At 43.9% G+C, this 14644-nt stretch overlaps 1 pseudogene; it reads left to right on the forward strand.

Moving 5' to 3' along the window:
- The first annotated feature begins 571 nt into the window (after window positions 1–571).
- LOC147727564 (arf-GAP with coiled-coil, ANK repeat and PH domain-containing protein 2 pseudogene) lies at window positions 572–2932 on the forward strand (annotated as a pseudogene).
- The last annotated feature ends 11712 nt before the right edge of the window (window positions 2933–14644 follow it).

The following is a 14644-nucleotide window of genomic DNA, read 5'->3' on the forward strand; positions in this document are numbered from 1 at the left end:
ATCTTGTTTTACAGAATCCACAGTCCTAATTAAGGCATCTGTAAGGTGTTAAATAATCTGTAACACGTTCAATAGTATAGTAGTTTAGCAGACAGGTATCACTTATTGGCAAAGACTCTGGGGAGCAGGAGTGTCTGTGCTTGCAGAAACCTTCCTTTAAAATGGACCTTTGTGACCAGACAATGAAAACAACAGGTTTGCCTATGTACAGAAAAATTATTAAAGACCACTACCTCCAATGATAAATTGCCTTGTTGCTGATAATACAAATACATTGGTGGAACCCTGCTGAGGACCACAATCTGATTCTATATTTTGTGTCTATGACGCTCAGACTCTTGCATTGTTGTCTGTTGTCTATGTCTATGTGCGTATCTAGGAGACTGAAGTGTCTGCCAGCAGGGACCGTGCTCAGAAGTGGAGGAAGCGCCGAGGGCTGAGAGCTGCGCAGCGGTGAGGCAGATTGAAAGAGTGACAGACTTCAACTGCTGTGCTCAGACCCCCTCATCTTGCTGCTGCCTCCTTATTCCTGCCCTCACCTTGATCGCCCGGGAGGGGCCGAGGCGACAGCATGAAGGGGGACGTTGATTTCGAGGAGTGCTTGAAGGACTCTCCCCGTTTCAGAGCCGCTTTGAAGGAGGTTGAAGGTGATGTGACGGGACTGGAAGTGAAACTTGATAAGCTTGTTAAGCTATGTAGTGGCATGATTGATGCAGGCAAGGCCTTTTGTGCTGCCAACAAGCAATTTATGAATGGCATGCGGGACCTGGCACAGTATTCGAGCAAGGATGTGGTGATTGAGTCTAGCTTGACCAAGTTTTCAGACTGCCTCCAAGAAATTATCAATTATCACACAATCCTGTTTGACGAAGCTCAGAGATCCATTCAAACACAGCTCCAGATATTTATTCAGGACGATCTTCCAAAATTCAAAGATGCAAAGAAGCAGTTTGATAAGGTCAGTAAAGAAAAAGAAAACGCTCTAGTTAAACATGCCCAAGTTCAAAGAACAAAACTGCACGAGGTGGAGGAGGCAACAAACATCTTAATCGCAAAAAGAAAGTGCTTCCAGCACATAGCTTTGGACAACGTCCTTCAAATCAATGTTCTTCAGTCAAGGCGGAGGTCTGAAATTTTAAAATCGATGTTGTCCTTCATGAAGGCACATCTCGGCTTCTTCCACCAGGGCTACGATCTCTTCAGTGAACTTGAACCGCACATGGAAGAGCTTGGTTCACAGCTGGATCGGCTTGATGTGCATGCAGCAAAGCAGAAGAGGGACATGGAACAAAAACACTCCACTATTCAGCAGGAGGATTTCACCAACGATGATCTCGGACTTCAATACAATGTTGATACTGCTAATGGCATTGTGGTGGAAGGATATCTCTTTAAAAGGGCCTCTAATGCCTTTAAAGCTTGGAACAGGCGCTGGTTCTCAATACAAAACAACCAACTGGTATATCAGAAAAAAATGAAGGATAACCCCACAGTGGTTTTTGAAGATTTACGGCTCTGCACAGTTAAACACTTTGAAGACATAGAAAGACGTTTCTGCTTTGAAGTAGTCACACCAACAAAGAGCCGCATGCTACAGGCTGACTCAGAAAAGCTGCGACAGGCATGGATTAAAGCTGTCCAAACCGGCATTGCTGCAGCATATAGAGAAAAGAGTGATGAGACGGAGAAGCTGGATAAGAAATCTCCACCTTCCACAGGAGGTCTGGACTCTGGCAGCAATGTGCAAGAAAAATCAGTTAAAGGTGAAAGTGCCTTACAGCGGATCCAGTGTATCGCTGGAAACTCGATCTGCTGCGATTGTGGTCTGGCGGATCCGCAATGGGCCAGCATCAACCTTGGAATCATCCTGTGCATTGAGTGTTCTGAGATACACAGGAGCCTTGGTGTGCACATTTCAAAAGTAAGGTCATTAACGTTAGATACATGGGAGCCTGAAGTACTAAAGCTGATGTGTGAACTGGGAAATCAAGTTATTAATCGAATATATGAAGCTAAATTGAAAACCCTTGGAGTAAAGAAGCCAGACAATGAAAGTCCAAGAGTGGAAAAGGAGGCATATATCAGAGCAAAGTACATGGAAAAGAGGTTTGTGAACCAGGACTGCGTTGCTTCACACCCTCCTGATGGACAGGAAAGGCCTTATTCCCAGTGCAAGAACGAAGACCTCAGCAGTTCTGAGAAGTCCCTGGCATCACAGGATCACTTCTCAACATCTGCCAGAAGTTCAGTGAAAAGCAATGCCAGTGTATTGCACTTCAGTTCAGAAGGCATTCGAGAACTTCTTGCCTCTTTTTTATCCTCAAAAAGTTTGCATCAACCAGTCCTAGAAGTCGAGAAGCGAGATTCTTCAGAATTTCAGGATTCGAAAAAGTTTCATCCAGGGCTGTACCTTTATCGAGCTGCGCATGAGAGAAGCCTTCCTGATATGGCAGAAGCATTGTCACATGGCGCAGATGTTAATTGGTTGAATGCAGAGGACAACAACGCAACACCCCTCATTCAGGCTGTGCATGGGGGCTCTTTGGTCACTTGTGAGTTCCTGCTGCAGAATGGTGCCAATGTTAATCACATGGACCTGCATGGCAGAGGACCCCTGCATCATGCAACTGTTTTAGGGCACACCGGGCAAGTCTGCTTATTTCTGAAGCGTGGGGCAAATCAGCACACCAAAGATGAAGAAGGAAAATGCCCCTTGACTATTGCACTTGAAGCTGCAAATGCTGATATTGTAACCCTGTTGCGAGTGGCAAGAATGAATGAGGAGATGCGGGAATCTGAAGGACTGTATGGACAGCCAGGTGACGAGACCTACCAGGACGTAATCCGTGATTTTTCACACATGGCATCCAATAATCCTGAGAAATTAAACCGTTTCCAGATGTCCGATACACCAAAGTTTTCAAAGATGTAGAGGAGAAAAGTGCACCCTTGTCCTCACCCACACCTGGTGCTTCCTGAGTAAAGTGCCTGGTCCCTGGCTCATTGCCTGACTTGGGAACATTAGTTTAAGAACCGAACAGTCTGGAACCTCCAACAGCATTTGATTATCACCATGAATATAGGGTCCTTTATATACAGAAAGACACCACAGGGCACCAGAAATATGGATACCTCAGCAGCCAGTCTAGCAAAGTGCTCCTTGGTTTAAATATATCAAGTTATCACATGTTCCTACTGTCCATGTATTTCACCTTGTGGTACCTCAGCGGAAGGATACACAGATTTGAAGTCTTCTCATTGTAAATCCTAAGTGAAGCAGATGCCATGCTATGTAGTATATGTCAATTCTGGCATCTGTTTTCCATGTAAAACACACACCAGTGCATGTTCTAAAATTGTTTATACTGTTATTCTAGACGGCAGCTTTTGAATATCTAATTGTAGTTTTCATGTCCTAGTCAACAATGACTAGCTTGCCATTTCATTTTCTTAGCTTCAATAATAGAGGTATCAGTTTTAAAAGATACATTTGGCACATGGTTAAATGGGCACCATGTAGCATTCTCGTTTATGAATTTATTTACCCATTTTTTAAATTCTTTAATATTGTGAACGGTATGCAAAGTACGAGGTTTTCAGAATCCTTGCTAGCACCTTACTTGGATATAATGAATGTAATTCTTGGAACCAAATCAAGAAATTGCCAGGTGCATGTATATCCAAATAGTGCAAATTCAATTGAGTCACTTATCAGGTGCACATACATTCTTGTTCATCTGTACAGTGCTCACACAGTGGGATTATTGTAACGTACTCGATTTTTCCAAAAACATTGCACTCCATGCACCTTCTCTTGAAGCATCTCTAGTAGCAACAGCCTTTCTTCGTACCAATGTAATTTTGTTCGCCCATTAATGCAAGTCAAGTATTACACAAAAAAATGTAACTAAATTAGAACAGATTTTTACCATTTTTAAAAAGGTATAGCAATGTTCTTCCAACTCGAAGGGAAATGTAATGCAAACAAATGTATATAAATAGTTTACTTCTTGAAGAGACCGAAATAAATAAAAACTTTTTGTTTTGAAAAATGAATTTCCAAAAATAATATTAATTTATTAAGTTCAAACTGGTAATTATGAGCCTTTAAGTGGTATACGATTTGCAAAGAGTGGCGAGTTTCCTGTTGACTTCTACACTTTTAAAGCACTTAGGCATAGTTAATTCACTGCATGAATTTGGGGGTTGTCAAAATGCCCCTCATTTACAAGAAAATCATGCAGCGTCGCGCCGCAAGCCATTTTGCTGCGCAGAGCTGCATAATTTTCAAAGCATATGGATGCATTGTGTTGACAACAATGCAATGCATGCGTGTGCTTTCCCCTACGCTGGCACACAATTGGCTGCCATGTGCCAGCGCAGGCACCCTTGTGTCATTTTTCAGGGATGCCTGCATTGTGGGGATGATTGTTTTTGTGCAGGAAGCCCAAAAACAATCAGTGATGACATGTCCTCTTTCTATGCATGCTGTAGAATACAGCATGCATAGAAAGAGAAAAGAACGAGGAGAAATAAAAGTATTTCTCCTCTTGCACCACTCTTACCCCTTCCCTAGTGAGTCCAAGGATTCTGACTCATTCCCAGCTTTTCAAAACATTGTAAATCTAGGCATATGTCAAGTTGCATGGATGTTGCGTTGGAACATCAACAACAACACCCATGGAATGCCCCTTTCATCCGGAGTAATGTGTGAAAGGAACTCATATTTACAAGGTCATGAAAAATCACAGTGGGTAACTTTACGTGGCTTGTATATATGGGCAGCCACACTGTGCCGCCGGTGTGTTAAAAAAAGTGACGCACCAGTGGCGCAATGGCCTTGTAAAGGAGGCCCTATGTTTGCAGTGTCTTGTGGATTCTACATTGAAATCTTAATCATGTGTCTTCCCTTTTAGGGAAGAAAGCTTTGCAAGTAAAGAATATTCGTCACAGTTTTTTTTTAACCCCTCCCATGCTTGTGACAGAACCGCTCCGTCACAAGCCACGGGTGAGCTGTGCTTGTGACGGAACGGTTCTGTCACGGCCCGCTCGCCGCGCCTGCGCGGCGCTGATTTTGCGCCTGCGCTGACACTTTAATGAGCGGGCGGGTTCGTGACGGAACCGTTCCGTCACAAGCACAGCTCACCCGCGAGCCGTGACGGAGCGGTTCCGTCACAGCATGGAGCCGCCGCGTGGCCGCCCCACCCCCTTAGCGCTGCGGCGGAATAGCCGCCGCAGCGAAGGGGTTAAAAAAAATTGTATCTGAAGAACCTATGATCAAGCCAAATGTAGTATTCAGAATGCATCCACTCACACAAAAAACCCTACTGCCGCAAACACCTTTGTGCACATGTACATGTAGGATTACGCGGCGTGTACACGGTGGCCAAGCTAAGTGGGCATCACAGAGCTGAATGCAGGAAGGATACAAGGATTTTTTAGCACTAACTCCAGGAAACATAAGGCCTCATTTATAAGCCCATTGTGGTGCCAGTGCACCACTATTTTAGAAGCACGAGTGGTGCAGAGTGCCTGCCCATATTTACAAGGCTGTATAAAGTCACCCTGCATGACTTTTCATGACCTTGTAAATATGGGACCATTTTACTCATTACTCAGAGTGAAAAGGGCGCTTCATGGGTGCTGCTGCGGGTGTTCCCAAGCAACATCATGGAACCTGACACATTCACAGATTGACAAAATGTTGTAAACCTGGGAATGCGTCAGAATCCTATGACTCCCCAGGGGTGGAGCATAAGTGGCACAAAGAGGAGAAATACTTTTGTTTCTCCTCGTTAGTTGCTCTTTCTATGTGTGTTGCATTCCGCAGCAAACATAGAGGACCAACTCGCCTTTAATGATTTTTTATATGCAGGGAGGTGTCCCTTCTTGTACATACATAAACAATCATCCCTACAACGCAGGCACCCTTCCACCATGGTGTCAGGGTGTCTAAGTTGGTGTATGGCTGCTGTTTGTGCACTAGCGCCAGAGAGAGGGACAGGAATGTGCAGCATCTTGTAGATACAATGCATTTCTGCCCTTTTATTTTGACTCATAGCAGCACTGCAGGAATACTTGCTATGCTGCTGTGCATCAACATTTTGTAAATGAGGCCCTAAGGAAAGTTTTTGAGCTAAGGCCCTCCACTTATACCGTAAAATTGCATCCTTCCTTCTATCAGTAATTTGGCTCCGCCACCCAGAAGCTCCATTCTTATAGTGCCATTTTATGAAAGCACTGGCCCTGTCAACATACAGAAAATGCAGGAACTGGTCAGAGGGAGAAAGTACAATCTTCCTGAGGCAGGGAACAATAAGAATGCTGAACTGTGAACATAAAAAATCATTATTCACATTACCAGTGGGTTTCTATAATACTCAGCAGTTCTTCCTAAATGTAGCAATATTAGAACTGATAAAAAGCACAAACATCATTCAGTGGTGCAAGGGGTAACCATGGTCCCTATTCTACTTCTCGCACCCTTATGGTTATCTCTTCTCTCAGAGTAGTGCCAGCCTAATAACGTGGAAAAATGCATTGACTGACTTGATGTTTCCTTGCCACAGTGTTTGATGAATCAATGAAAGTAGTATGGACGCAAGGTCTGCCACTGCTGGTAGGATTTGAACCACTTTCGGTTCTGAGAGTTCCAACTGTCTTTCTTAGCGTGCCTGTCTCCTAGAGTTTTTTCACCTCTCCTTAAATATTAGAAGGTTAAAACCCCTGCACTGCAGCCTCTGTGGTTTAAATCTAGAAATACTACGGGGTTAAAGGGGTTAAACGGAGAAGAGAGGTATGACAAAGACTGAGGGGCATATTATCAAGGGGGTTTATCCCCGCTTTTTTGGCTTTAAAAGCCATGAAAGCGGAGATAAAATTATCTCCCTATTACCTAGCTGTCGCTAACACCAGTTAGCGACAGCTAGTAGGAGATAGCGACCATCTTGGGCCCCACTTTGCATGTCAGTGATATTTATCACTAATGACATGCAAAGTGGGCGTGCCAAGATGTTAGCGACTGGAAACAGTTGCTAACATCGCTATCTCCTATTACCAACTTTTGGAGATATTCGCGCTAAGCGCGAATATCTCCAAAAGCTAATACCTGCCCTGAGCAGTTCTTAGCCATGTTATCTAATGGGAGGTGGATGACATGGCTAAGAGCATTAGCTCGGTAATGCATGAATATCGCTGACTTTTCAGCGATATTCATGCATTGCGGCCGATTTTTATCGCATTTGCGATAAACCTTGGTAATACCAAGGTTTATCTGTAATAAAAATCACTGCGGTAAATTTTTGTCTCTAACCAAGCAATAGCGATAATTATCGCTATTGCTTGGTAATATGCCCCCTGAGTGTCCTTGAAAGTGTGAATTGATGTACCAATGAGGGGGAGAAGGTATGTATGTCTTGTGATATTGGCGGGAATGCATGCATATGTGATAGTGAGGGGTATTTGTGTGTAAGGCACATATATTTGTGTGAGTGGCAGTGCTTGAAATAGGCTGAGCGTGTGTCACTGATTGGAGAGGAGTGTGAATGCACCTTTATGGAGGGGGTGTGTGCATATGTCAGTATTTATTTGTTCGCGTTTGTGTGTTGAGAACACACGATAGAGAGGGGTGTGCTCATTTGGCAGTACCCATGGAATTAACATGTGTTGAAAAGCAAGGGGACATTAAGAAGCTGGAGAACATGCACTTGACTGCAAGAGTAGTTTGTGAAGCAGTGTCTGTGAAAGAGTATATAAGGTGTGAGTGTATGTGTCAACGAGGGTGAGATGTATGCATGTGACAGGGTGGAGTCAGATATGTGTGTAGGACATTAAGGTGCACGTGTGTAGTAACAAGCAGGGTGGTGGTGTGTTCACAGAGCAATGAGGGAAAGAGGGGTGTGTGGTTTGAGGGAGAGCTGTGTGACTAAGGACCAAGAGAACACAAAGGTGAATGAACTGGGAAGTTGAAATACAAAGGTACAGGAATGTAGGCCATGAGAGCACAATGACGGAAGGGCCCAACCCGCTGTTGATTTAACCATGCTGCACAGTATTTCCTATACAATATCCCCAAGGTACCTCCTCAGTGCACATAACGAGAAATAATGCACAAAAACATTTTTTGCAAAAGATCTTTTACGTTGTAATACCACTTATAAACAGTTTCACATGTACAATATTTACAAGGTACCATAAAGTAATGGGCCCACAGCGCAAAACTTGGATGAAAAAAACATTTGCACTATTTTGTTACATTTTTGGCATTAACTTTAGAATGAGATTGAATGTGTCTAATCAAAGCCCAAATCATTTTTAGCAGTTCCTGTTTTTAAAGATGTTCCTTTTTCTGAAGCCAAAACAGATTATTTCTCCATTATAACCTATGGTCACTGAAGGGAGCTTAAATTGACTATCAGCGATTAAAATGTCAACTCAACAAAATGCTACTGGTACCTCTGGGATGCCAATCCAACAGATTTGTCTGTTTATCTGCTAATTAAATTGGGCATCTTGTACCAGGCCACACGACCCTTATGATGTATAAGTCCAAAGATAACCTTTAGAAAGTTAACCTAGTTGTAGCTGTGGAGAGCAGCCTTCAGGCTTAATCTTGAAGGGATATAAAGCAGCTTGTTTTATCAGAATATCACCTCCTGAAAGACTAAATGAAAGGAGAACCACACAGTAGTTATATAAAACTATGTATTTATTAATATAACTATCTCTATTAATTTCTACACAAGATTAGAACATAAAGCACACAATACTGTATCGGTGGAGTGGGTAGACCTTGAGGGGTGGGGAAAAACATGGCGGCAGCTAGCTAGCTGGCCGCGGTGCTCTGGACTGAGCTCCCGGTAGGATTGTTCCCCGCCGTGCAAATGAGCAAGTAGATAAAGAACCGACCCTCTAAATATAGCGGCCTTCTGGGGGCACTTGTTTTGTGTAGAACTTGCCTGAGATTTTCAATTTCTTCCGGTAGCAATTGGATTATCGGCAGGGAGATGAGGTATTCTACCCTCAGCGATGTACATTCTCGCGAAGTCCTCTTTCTCCTTCCATGGATTTCGAACGAGGGCGGAGGACGCCGACTGGAGCTTGAAGGTATTGGGGGATCCCAAACGGGACTCTGCGGTCTCTGTGGGCTGTTTCCTGATGACTGTGTAGTCCAGAGCTCTTTGATCAGCTGTGAGAGTTTCTGCACTGTTGCAAAGTTTCCCAACCAGCGCTGGGAGCTGCTACCCGCCACCCTGCCCCAGGAGTGTGAGGTCTATTTTGAGCCTGGATTGAGGGTTTGCTCAGCCGTGCTGGAGCTGAGGAGAGGCAGAAAGCTGAGAATCTTGGTCCCCCCTTTCAGGGCTCAGTAAATGCGGAGAACTTTCAGTGCACAAAAAAAGTCCCCTGCTGTAAGGAAGAAGTACAAGGTCAGTTACAGCGTTCTGGGTTGACTGCTACAGTGGAGGGGTCCGCGGTTTCTGAAATTGGTAAGGGGGACTTAGCATGCCTTACGTTTGTGGGGGGTGTGATTCAAACGGAAATTCATCATATTCCTTCTGATTGCACTCCTTCTACTGAGGTTATCTCACAGAGCTCCCTTACTATAAATACTCCCAATACCGTTAATTCCCCTAATACGTCCAGAGGGGGTGCCAAAGGCGGCCAAGGGCGAAAAAAGTAAGGAAGAATTAACAAAGCGGGTGTCTCTGGGGGGGCCGGGGGGGTCAGAGAAGGTGTCAAGCCTGTTCCTAATACACCAGTTAAGACAAAATCTTCATCTTACTTGAGCACAGAAGTCAAGTCTAAACATACTAGCTCGAGGGGCAAATCTAAGGCTAAAGATCCCAAAACTGTGCTCTCCATAGGGTCAAGGATTACCCCCTCACTTCGCTCCTACTTCAAGGTCGTACCTCAGATACTGCATCTTTCAGACGAAACTGATATGGCGTCCGTTTCAGATGCTCATTCCTCCCTTCTTAGTCAACCTTTGGAGCCAGTAGCTACACCATCGCTGGAAGAGAGTGATGCAGGTGAGAAGAGGTCCCTTCTTTGTCAAAGTCCTGAACACTTAGTACCTACCGGGCCCCCTGGAGACTCTCATGGCTTCCAGGGTATTGGGAGAGAACCACAGCCCTCGCAACCTTCATCTCAATCTTCATCCATGACAACACAGAGCTTACCCCTGACCCTAACTACAGAGTTGGCTGAAGAGGCCGATGAGATAAACCTTCTTGAATCAGGAGGGGCATCTGGAGGGGCAGACATAGAAATCTTTTTTGCTCCTGCTTTAGTCGATTCAGAATCACTACTGACTTCTCCTGCTTCCCCGATGACGGCCGCATCTTTTTTGGGAATGTTCACTGCCCTTACCTTGGAGATAAGGAAAGGTTTCGCTGAATCTTCTGCTAATCAAGTAGAGTTTAGAAACTACTGTGAAACATTGGATAATAAAATTGATGGTCTCACTATAGGAACTGGTGTGCTTGAAGAGACAGTAGGATCACATTCAATCTATTTGGATCAAGCAAAAGTTGACATACAGAAACTCACAAAAGAAGACTTGGCTCTTAGCGAGAGGATGGAAACTCTTGAAAATAATGCAAGACGGGGGAATATTCGTATCCATAATGTACCTGAAGGATCGGAGGGGACAGATATCAAGCAGTACATCGTTGCTCTACTTAAAGAATCCCTTTGTTTAGAATATTCTTTTGAGGAACTGTCGGCTGATATTGAAAGAATTCATAGGGATCCCTTTAGACAAAACCCCCAGAGATCCAAACCTCGCAAACTTTTAGTCAATTTTCAGACTTATGTTTTGAAAGAGCTGATTCTTAATATGGCTTTGAAACAGAAGACTTTGGCTGGGAAGGGGTTCACTTTTCTTATAAGATCAGACCTTTCTAGAGTTACACTAGAAAAACAATGGGAATTTGGGAGGCGCCTTGATGCTTTTAGGAGGTTAGGTGCAACAGACAGCTCATTTTCCCGGCAGCTCTTAAAGTTATGCATAATAACAAGATGTTTAACATCAGGTCTGTACAAGCAGGCGATGAACTATTAATGGAGTTGGGCAAGGGGGTACTTAAGGTATACATTTATGTTTCTACAATCTACCTTACTTCCTTAAGGATACCTTCCCCCTATCATTCATCTTCTAAATTTTGATGCAGGTTCCTCACTTGCCTATTTGGCAAATATGCGGTGTTAGATATGCTCACAGCTTAATTTGTTCTATTTTCTTTGCCCTTCTTGCTCTTTATATCTTCTTTTGAATATATAGCGGGAGATTTTTCTTGCCTGGAGTTCATGGAGGGGCACTATCTACTGGACACTGTTCCGGTTAGATATTGTAAGGGTTTTTCACGGGGGTGGGGTAGATACTCTGGGGGGGTAGGTGGAGGGAGGTGGCAAAAATATAAAAAAGTTCTCAATAACCTAAATAGTCATATAAGGAATGGTAACAGTCATATTTTGAGTAAAGAAGTTATGGACGATAACGTACAACTGCAGCTTTTGTTACCGTATTTTAGGTCTTCTTGGATGAGGGATGAGTAGCGTGAGGTTTATCTCCTGGAATGTCAACGGCCTCCGCACCAAGCCCCGAGCTAATAGAATCTTGCAATATCTGAGGGACTTGGATGTGCAGGTCGTGGTGTTGCAGGAGACCCATTTGATTCACAGTGAAATGCTCGCCCTCATCAAGAAGAATCGGTGGATTGACTTTGCGGTTTCTACCACTCAAACATCGCATACCAGGGGTGTATCGATTATCTTTAAAAAAGGTGCTAAAGCTAGGTTGGTCTCACAAGCTGTGGATCCTTCTGGTAGATGGGCCAGTGCGTCAATCATTATAGCAGGGTTTCAAGTTACACTTGTGGGCTATTAGGGCCCGAACCAGGATGACCCTTCCTGTCTGGAATCCGTTTTCTCGCAGCTACTTTCCTTCTCAGGCCCCACAATACTGGCCGGCGATTTTAACATTGTGCTGGACCCTATCTTGGACAAATCTCCTAATAGTCGTTCCCTTGTTTTGTCTAAAACTAGATCCTTCCTACTGGGTGCCATGAGGCAATATGGGTACGTGGATGTGTGCCGACAGCGGTCGGGGCAGCAACAAGGGTTCTCTTTTCGTAATTTCAAATACCATCATAAGTCAAGGATTGACTTTATTTTAATCAGTCAAAGACTGGTAGATTCCATTAAATCCATAGACTACCTCCCGTATCACCTTTCAGACCACTCTGCGGTTTAGATGGAACTGGGCCTCCGTATTAAGAAACCCCCTACTACGTGGTCCTTTGATCGCGCTCTCCTTTCCAATGTTGAGGATATCCTATATTTAAAGTCGGAGACCCATAATTTTTTTATACCTAACAACGGCACTGACACAAATAGAACTATTTGGGACTCATTTAAAGCTACCTTGAGGGGGCTCATTACAGGTAAAATTGCCTATCGTAGGAAGCAATACAAGAAGAAGATCTCTTCTATTGAAGCAGAAATGGCTCGTATTCAACAGGACATTGACACTAATTGTACAGCTTCAGGGTCCACCTTAGATCCTCTTCAGGATCAATTGTTGATCTTAAAAGGTAGCTTGGCTTCGGTTTTAAATCTGAGAGTCCAACAAAGATGGTAGGCCAGCAAGTTAGCGCACTTCGAATATAGCGAGGGTGCTGGGAAATTACTAGCATGGAAGTCCAAAATAGATCAGGTCCATAACATTATAGCCGCTATAAAAGTAGGAAATAACAACTTTACATCGGATGAGGAAATCAGGAGGGCTTTTAGGGAATTCTTCCAAAATATATATCAAGAAGATAAGGTTATTACACCCGAGTCTATTGCAGGCTGGCTGAGTAATATTGCTCTACCCTCTTTTCCTTTGAGCAGTCTCAATATCTGGACAGCACTATTACAGAGGAAGAGGTGAGATCAGCCATCAGGAAGGGTAAGATGGGGAAGGCGTCCGGAACCGGATGGGCTTCCAGCTGAGTTATATAAAGTCTTGGAGTTAGAAACTGTTCCCTTCCTCACTATCCTTACCAATCAAATCCTTCTTGAAGGACTGCCACCTCCGGTATCGTGGGATAATGCCTCTATTACCCTCATTTTAAAACCTGGTAAACCTAAGGAGGCCTGTGGATCGTATAGGCCGGTCTCAATACTAAATGTGGATTACAAAATCTTCACCACAGTTCTATCAACTAGATTGGCCTCAATTGCCCCCTTGGTCCTTCATTCTGATCAGAAAGGTTTCCTGAAAGGGAGACAACTTTATGAACTCACTTATGACTTAATTGGCGCAATGAATATGGCAATAACCAACAATCTCCCGTTGGCCGCCCTCACGCTGGATGCAACCAAGGCCTTCGACAGAGTCAACTGGGTGTACCTGTCGGAGGCCTTGGCCAAATTCGGCGTGGGCGAGGGGTTCCGTAGGGCGATAAGCCTGCTGTATAATAATCCATCTGCGTGCCTCCTTGTTAATGGAGACTTGTCGAACCCCTTTTCCATCTCTAGGGGGACCTGGCAGGGATGCCCGCTTTCCCCCCTGCTTTTTGATTTTTACATTGAGCCCTTTGCGCAACATCAAAGGGAGGAGGCGACCATCAAGCCTTTTTCGTATCAAGGTTGGATGAGAAAGGTATCATTATATGCCAATGATGTGCTTATTTTGACATCAGAGGTTACCACTGCACTCCCGGCTATCTTGAGATTGGCTCATACATTTGGACAAGTGTCGGGATATGAGATCAATGCAGCCAAGACTGAAATGCTGATATGGAATGATGAGGATTCTGTAACAGAATTTCAAGCAGGCACGTCAATGTGATATTTAGGATTGACGATTGTGAAGGACATTAATAAACTTGTCCAAGTCAACTTATCAGCAGTCGTCAAAGAATGCCGTAAACTTCTCCAATCATGGTCGCACCTGCCCCTCTCATTATTAGGTAGGGCTAACCTCATTAAATTGTCGATCCTCCCCAAAATTTATTTTTTATTTAATACCATTCCTTTATATTTTGATCAAACTATATTAGCCAAGTTTCAGTCCAATATTTCCTCTTTTATCTAGAATAACCATCTTCCACGAATTGTATGGAAAAAACTAAGACGGCGAAGGGACAAAGGTGGCCTGGCGGCTCCAGACCTAAAGATCTATGCATGGGCCTTCCAATTATCCCATTCCCGAATGTTGCTGAAAGTGCCCACTGGGGTAGGCTTAATGTTTGCAGCTATGTTGGATGGGGAAAGAGTTAATCTTTCGGCCTTTCTTTTTAAATTTGGCAATCCTAAGTTTTAAAAAAAAATCAAACTGAAGACTCTACAAGGTCTTGCAAGAACATGGTCCTAAGTCATGAAATCAACAAAACAAAATTATCTCTATGAATAAACACCGCTGTGGGAGTTGCCTGAAAATCCCACTTGGCTTGAAGACAGTCTAGCTATTCCTTTGAGAAAGGCTGGCCTGGAAGTTTGGGGAGACCTCTTTTATGAGGGAGATCTACTTTCCTGAGAGCATCTGCAGGTTAAGGTTGGCCCCAATCTCTCACTATTTAAATATTTACTGATTGTTAGCTGGACTCAAGCTTATAAAACCTCTTCCGCCAACAGGAGTAAGTCCAGACTTGGAGGA

Source organism: Lissotriton vulgaris, chromosome 3_1 (genome assembly GCF_964263255.1).
Source record: "Lissotriton vulgaris chromosome 3_1, aLisVul1.2, whole genome shotgun sequence".
In the NCBI taxonomy this organism is placed as follows: Eukaryota; Metazoa; Chordata; class Amphibia; order Caudata; family Salamandridae; genus Lissotriton; species Lissotriton vulgaris.